The sequence below is a fragment of the Chrysochloris asiatica genome, unplaced genomic scaffold (assembly GCF_000296735.1).
Source record: "Chrysochloris asiatica unplaced genomic scaffold, ChrAsi1.0 scaffold00592, whole genome shotgun sequence".
Classification (NCBI taxonomy): Eukaryota; Metazoa; Chordata; class Mammalia; order Afrosoricida; family Chrysochloridae; genus Chrysochloris; species Chrysochloris asiatica.
The window spans coordinates 265,150-273,274 of NW_006409110.1; the positions used below are offsets into that span (position 1 = coordinate 265,150).

General features: G+C 37.6%; 1 pseudogene; it reads right to left on the minus strand.

The window, feature by feature from the left end:
* Positions 1-746: 746 nt before the first annotated feature.
* The window catches only part of LOC102815196, a 12,110-nt pseudogene continuing 4,731 nt past the window's right edge, over positions 747-8,125 (minus strand).

The following is an 8,125-nucleotide window of genomic DNA, read 5'->3' on the forward strand; positions in this document are numbered from 1 at the left end:
AACTTTAGCTAACTTGTTTCTTTAGGTTCATTTGATAAAGAAAAATCTATACTGAAATCCTTGTTAGATTAGATTGTTTGTCTTACTCTAGTGTCCATTACAGATTTTCAGCATATTTAAAATTCCCACAAGTCAAAGGTCAGTCCTGAGATTCATTGTTATATTATAAAACTATATTCCTTCCTCCCAAACCTTCTCAAATTTATTTCTTAAAACAATTGCCACTTCATACCTGATAATTGGATCCACAGTGATAATAAATGTTATGTCTAAAATGATTTAACTAAAACAATTCCAGAGTGCCACAAAAGAGATTACAGAGAAACAAAATGTGGTACTTTCATGCTATCTCTTGGAAGAACAGATGCATCTTCAAAGCATGAGAGTTCAAAGAGAGGCCATTTAAACAGGGAGATTATCGGTGGTTTTAATGTGTTCAATCAAGGAGCTCTGGTAGCGTAGTGGTTACGAATCGGGCTGCGAACCTTAAGGTCAGCGGTTCGAAACTACCAGCCGCTCCGCGGGAGAATGATGAGGTTTTCTACTCCCGTAAAGATTTACACCCTCGGAAACCCTGTACAGGGTCACTATGGGTAGGAACTGACTCGACGGCACTTAACAACAACAACAATGTGTTCAATCAGGCCTATAGACAAAGATACTTGGTGATTAAGTGGCCTCCATAGACCTTACAGGTTTTCCTCCAAATATCAAATCTGAGAAAAAACCTATTTTAAAATACTTTCTTAGGTATTTTCAATGGTTTCTGAATTACCTGTAGGAAGCTCTGACTTAGTTGTATAGAGTTTGATGTATGTGTCCACCATTAAATCCAGATCATGTTTTATATCAAAATTTATGTTAAGCAAAGCCAAGTTACTTGATCTTTGGTCTGTCAAAGTGTTCCTCAGGTACACTTTAAGACGCCTTCATCCGTTTTCATAGAGCTCATTCTCAATCTTCATAATGTGAAGTATACACAAGACCTTCAGCAATGCATAAACATTAGGAAAGAACTTGATGACAGGCAGATGGAGGGCTTCATAAATGGTGGATGGAAGCTCTATATCTTTTCCTCCGTGTTTCCACTTAATTCTCCAGCAATGAAGCTTGGCTGACAGCGTGTCAGGATTGGGTAAGACACTTCTGTACATGTCAGCATGGTGTTCCTCTGATATATTGAATTTGATCTGTCCCATGACAGAGGGTACCAGAGATAAGCATTTAAGAGCTTTGAGGTGCTATTCTGAGAATATATCTTTTAATTCTTGAATAATGTGCTCTACTGTTGGGACACTTAAGGCTTCTTTATTGTAACTCTCTGAGGTTAGCTGAGCATCCAGGTTTCCTTGTTGAGCTTTGCAAAAATTTCCAGGGATTTTCATTTGAAAATCAAGTTTGGTTGCCAAATTTGTTGCTTCCTAAAACCAAAATTCATGGTAAACTTCAAAATTTTCCATTACTTCATTTAATGAGTGCAACACTGCAGTCAAGCTGCTGGCTGCAAAGAAGACATCAGAGGTTTGACCCTGGAGATTTTTCCCAAAGGCTCTTGTGAAAGATAAGACATTTTTAAGAACAACAATGGTAACGATGAAATCAAAATCTGTTACTGCACTGCAGAGGACAAATGCCCAGCCAGCTATACTGTTATTCCACCTAATATTTGTATCATTATTTATACCATCTAAATATAAAACAAGTGCTTGCAGCAAGTCCACTAAAATTTCAAAATCATCATATCTGCCTGTCCACTGAAAATGGCAAAATTCCTTTAGTTCATTACCGCTGTCTTCATTGTTCTGAAAAAGGACACCAATCACATTGTCAAGTTCTAAAAGTAGCTGTGGTGATTGATGGAAAAAACAACAAATTTGCTCAATCTTTCCCAATGCAACAGATACTTCTAGAACAGGTACTGATTTTGCCAACCACATATTTAAGACACAGGAAGAGCAGAGTGTGTAGATGGCTTGAGGATACTTCTCTAAAAGTCTACAAGCACCAACTTTCATTTTGGAAGAAAATCCACTGGACACAATGTAAGTCTGGCCATGACAGTAATCTATGTTGAGTCCCCATTTCTCCGTTATGGTAGTGTGAAATTTCACAGCCAAAATTTCTGCATCAGCTTCATAAGGCAGGAAACCCACAATTTCCTCTCTCAAGTTATGAGATTCCTCAACAAACCTCACCTACCTGGGCAGGTGCTCTTCCCCTGCTATATCCACCATGTCGTCGGTGATGATGGAAAAGAAGTGTAAGTTTCTCACTTCCCTGAGAGTTTCTTCCCAAATGCAGTTCTCACAGACCTCGAGCATCTCTTTCTGCTGTGTTTTTGAATAGAACAGTGTGTTAACCACCGTCATCTCAAAATGCTTTCTCAGAATCTCTTCCCCAGAATTTATCTGGCACTCTAGCAGAGCTTGAAAGTTATCAGGAGTAAAGAGACCTTCTGGGATTTCATCAGCCTCATGTCCATCCACAGGTATGTTTTGTTTCCCCATAAGGATCAAAATTTCAAACAAAGATTTTAAATATTCTATGTTTTCCTTCTCTTTAAGGATTAAAGGTAAAATGTCTTCATCCTGTTCCTCATACCCTTCTTCAGCACTGAGGTTCTGAACATTGCTATTATTTGTTTCTTTATGTTTTTGTTCCTGTTCAGAAGTTTCATCAAAATTTTTTTTTTTTTTTCTGTTTTAGTGTCCTGCTTTCATCTTCACTCAATTCTTTCATTCGTTTTCTGTGTCTACCATGTGGATTGTTCAGATGACTGGTAAGATCAAATATTGTTGGTATAGCATTATCTAGAAGATCTGTTCTACAAGGACTCTCCCAGTTACTTCACAAGTATCTGTTACAAATAATTTTGAGAAATAAAATAACCCAATCATTCTTTAGTTTTCTGATGCCTCTGCAAAATGTATGGTTCTACAAATCATAGATGTCTCAAAGTGGTTGGTACATGACTGATAATGTTTATTAAATTGATCAGGTGTTTTATCTTCTATGTCAGCTTTTCTGCAATTCTCCACACACTTCTGGCATCTAGCGGGGTACCGCGGGAACCTGAAGAAGGCCAGATCGGACTGCATGCTCTTCTGCCTGCAGTTGGGGCAGCACAGAATTTTGGAATACTTGCCTGCTCTCTAGCCAGCCCAGCTCTCCCCTCCATGCCTCCTCAGGGCAGCCCGCCCACCATCGAGGCCAGCAAGGGAGCCAGACTGTCCAGCAGGCTATGCAGGGCGGGTGGGCCAAGGAGAAGGGTGGACGGATGAGCTTAAATACCTTTTTAGACAGCCTAAGAGAAGACTATACACATGGACCTCAACAGATGGAACACAGAGAAATCAAATTGACTACATCTGCAGAATGAGATGATAGAAAAGCTCCATATCATCAGTCAAAACAAGGATTGTGGAGTAGAACATCAATTGCTAGTATAAAAATTCAAACTGAAGCTGAAGACAGTGAAAACAAGTCCAAGAGAGCCAAAATATGACCTTGAATATATCCTACCTGAAATTACAGAGCATCTGAAGAACAGATTTGACACATTAAACACTAAAGACCAAAGACCAAAAGAGTTGTGGGATGACATTAAGAACACCATACAGGAGGAAGAAAGCAAAAAGTCATTAAGAAGACAAGAAAGAAGGAAAAGGTCAAAATGGATGTCAGAAGAGACACTGAAACTTTCTCTCCAGCATAGAGATGCTAAAGCAAATTGAAGAAATGAGGAGGTACAAGAGCTGAACAGAAATTTTCAAAGATCAGCTCAAGAAGATAAAGCCAGATATTACAAGAAAATGTAAAAATGATCTGGAGTCAGAAAACCAAAAAGGAAGAACACGCTTAGCATTTCTCAAGCTGGGAGAACTGAAGAAAAAAAAAATCAAGACACAAATTTTGTTATTGAGGGTTTCTCTGGACAAATTATTGAATGATGCAGAAAACATCAAGAGAAGATGGAAGAAATACACAGATCTGTGTTGGAAGAACTGCAGCCAGAGTGCTCCTTGGAGGCCAGGATGACCAAATTTTATCTCTCATACTTCGGACATATTGTCACCAATCACTAGAGTAGGATATCATGTTTTATAATATGGAGGGTCAGAGAAAGGGAGGAAGACCCACAGCGAGAAGGATTGGCAAAGTGGCAGCATCAATGGGCTCAATTGTGGCAACAATAGTGAGGTTGGCCCAGGATCAGGCAATGTTTTGCTCTGCTATGTGTAGGTCACTATGAGTCAGTACCGACTCGATGGCAACTAACAACAACAATTTTTTGGCTTGCTATGATGAGCCAATTAATTAAAGGGAATCCTCTTTCCACTGTGGAGGGGTGGTGTAACCTTATTACAATATGTTGGAAACACAGGGATGGCTTGCTTGTTATCTGCTGGGTCTGGATCTTGCATCTGATTTGTCTGCCAACCTTTAGTTCTTTGGATTTAATCCAATGGCCTTCATGGTGAATGAATACAATCCTGAAACATCTTTTCTGATTTTAAACCATGCAGTATTTTCTTGTTCCATTCACATGCTCTGTTCTATGTACAGGTTCCACATTGGCACCATGAAGTATTTTGGATTTTCCATTTTTCACTAATTTGTTTTAATTTAACATTAAAAAAAAAAAAATGTTGTTTCCATTTTTCACAAAGTTGTTTTTATTTCATTTTCTTTTTTTAAGTTGTTTTTAGTCACATAGTCAAATGCCTTTGCTTAGTCAATAAAACACAGGTAAACATGTTTCTGGTATTTCCTATTATAAGCCAAGATCCAGTTGATATAAGCAACTCTTATCTAAAACTATTCACTGAGGCTGGAAAATTAGGCTTTGTAGAAATGACAGAGTATCTCTTAGCTGGCTTCAAGGTCATTTGAACCACAAGGTCAGTAATACAAGCTTACCAGCCACTCCTTGGAAACCCTATACAGGGTTGCTATGAGTCGGAACCTGATTGATGGCACTAGAAAACAACAATAAGAACAGTGGACCACCACTCATCTGTCAGTTAGTCATACTATGCTTGCTGTCTTGCATGTGGCTATATAAGATATTACACAGTATTTTAAATACAAGCAGGATCAACCATGGTCGACAGGTTTCAGATGAGTTTCTAGGTGAAAACAAACTAGGAAGGAGAGACAGACTACTTCTGAATATTTAGTCACTGTCATATAGCACCAGAATATTGACTATTGAAACTTGATGAAGAGCACAAGAATCTTGTCTGACATAGTGTCAGAAGAGAGCCTCGTTGGTTGGAAGGCACTGAAAATATGACTAGGGAAGAGCTGCATCCTCAAAGTAGAATTGACCATGATTATGCAAATGAAGTAAAGCCTTCAGAACCTTCATTTGTTGATGGGGCACAACTCAAAATGAGGAGAAACAGCTTTAGATAGCCATTAATGATAATAACATGAAATGTAAGAACTACAAAGCTAGGAAAATTGAAAATTGTCAAAAAATGAAATGGAATACATAAACATTGATATCCTAGGCATTAGCCAGCTGAAATGGATTGGTATTGACCACCTGACAATCACATGGTTTACTATGCTGGGAATGATAATTTGAAGAAGAATAGCATCACATTCACCATCAAAAAGACTATATCAAGATCTATCTTGAAGTACAACCCTGTCTGTGATAGAATAATACTCATATGCCTACCACTGTTGTTCAAATTTATGCACCAACCACTAGGCCTGGTGATGATGAAATTGAAGAATTCTAGAAACTTCTTTAGTCTGAAATTAACCAAATGTGCAATCAAGATGTATTGATAGTTACTGGGTACTGGAATGCATAGGTTGGAAACAAAAGGAAGGGTCAGTAGTTAGAAAATATGGCTTGAGTGATAGAGATGATGCTGGAAACTGCATGATAGAATTTTTGCAAGACAATGACTTCTTCATTGCAAATACCTTTTTATAATAACATAAAAGATGAGTATGCCCATGGACCTCCCCAGATGGAATACAGAGAAGTAAAATTGACTAAATTTTGTGGAAAGAAATGGTGGAAAAGTTCTATATCATCAGCCAAAACAAGGTAATGGGCAGACTATGGAACCAACTATCAATTGCTCCTATGCAAGTTCAGGCTGAAGCTGAAGAAATTTAAAACAAGTCTGTGAAAGCCAAATAAGGACTTGAATACATCTCACCTGAATTTAGAGATCATCTAAAGGACAGATTTGATGCATTAGGTGCTAAAGAATGAAGACCAGAAGAGTTGTGGGATAACATCAAGGAAGAAAGTGAACGGTCATTAAGAAAACAGAACAACAGAAAAATACCAAAATGGATGTCAGAAATGACTCTGAGACTTGCTTTCCTGTGAAAATATGGTAAAGCAAATGGAAGAAATAAGGAGGTAAAAGAGCTGAATAGAAAATTTCAAAGCTCAAGAAAACAAAGTCAAATATAGCAAAATGTGCAAACAGATGGAGTTAGAAAACCAAAAGGGAAGAATACATCCAGCATTCCTCAAGCTGGGGGAATTGGAGAAAAAAAAAAAAAAAAATCAGCTCTTGACTTGAAATACTGAAGGATACTATGGACTATAGAAGAATTGATACATTTGACTTATGATGTTGGATGAGGATATTGAAAGTACCATGTACTGTTAAAATAGCAAAATGATCTATGATAAAAAAAATATATAGCCAGAGTGCACCTTAGAAGTCAGCATGGCCAGACGTAGTCTCTCATACTTTGGACATATTGTCAGCAGGGACCAGTCACCGTAGAAGGATATCATGTTTGGTAAGGTGGAGGGTGAGAGAAAAAGAGGAAGACCTCCAGCGAGATGTATTGGCAGAGTGGAGCATCAATGGGCTCAAACATAGAAACAATTGTGAGGTTGGCTCAGGACCTGGCAATGTTTCATTCTGTTGTGCATAGGGTTGCTATGAGTTGGTACCAATTCGATGGCATGTAACAACAACAACAACATGGATAAAATATTGAATGATGCAGAAAGCATCAAAAGAAGATGGAAGGAAAACACAGAGGTACTGTGTCAAAAATAAATGGTCAAAGTTCAACAATTTCAGGAGGTTACACAATATCAAGAGCCAATGATAATGAAGGAAGAAGTCCAATGTGAATTGTTGGTATTGTAAAAGAATAAGTCTCCAGGAATTGATGGAATACAAATTGGAATCTTTCAACAAGCTGATATGGCACTGGAGGCACTTATTCATCTATGCTAAAAAATTTGGAAGGCAAGGACATGGCCAACTGACCGGAAGAGATCCATATTTATGCCTATTCCCAAGAAAGGTAACCCCAAGAAAGATAATGTGGAAATTATCGAACAATATCATTCGTGTCTCATGCAAATTAAAGTATGCCAAATATAATCCCAAAAGAGCTGTAAGTATACAAAGACTGAAAACTTTCAGAGGTTCAAGCTGGATTCAGATGAGGGCCTGGAACAAGCAATATCATTGCTGATGTCAGATCATCTTGGCTGAAAGAGAACACCATAAAGATGTTTGCATTAATTATTTATTAATTATGCAAAGACTTTTGATTATATGAATCATTAAAAGCTATGGACAACATTGCAGAGAACAAGTATTTCAGAACACTTAATTGTGTTCATGAGGAACCTGTACAAAAACCAAGAAGCAGTTGTGTGAACAGAACTAGGAAACCCTGACTGGTCTATAATTAGGAAAGGTGTATTCCAGGGTTATATTCTTTCACCATATTTATTCAATCCACAGGGTGGAGTGCTGGTGTGGTGTTGTAGAATAAGCACTGTACTGGTTACCACAAGGTGGGCGATTGAAACCCATCAGCTACACATTAGAAATCCTATGCAGATTTGCTATGTGTCAGTACTGACTTGAAGGCTGTACTCTCCATACAATTTCAAATATCAAATTTTCTGAAAGTCAAAAATTTTAAAGAATAAAGGTTCTCACAGTATTAAAATGTCAATCAATAAAGCACTTTTTTGATAGTTTGTAATGACAATAATTAATGGATAACATTATTTCCTATTATATTTACAGCAGGCTAGTTCTTTGCCTGCTTTTTGTATGTTTTTTGCTTTTAGTTTTCTTATCCTGGTTTGATATTTAATGTTATATAA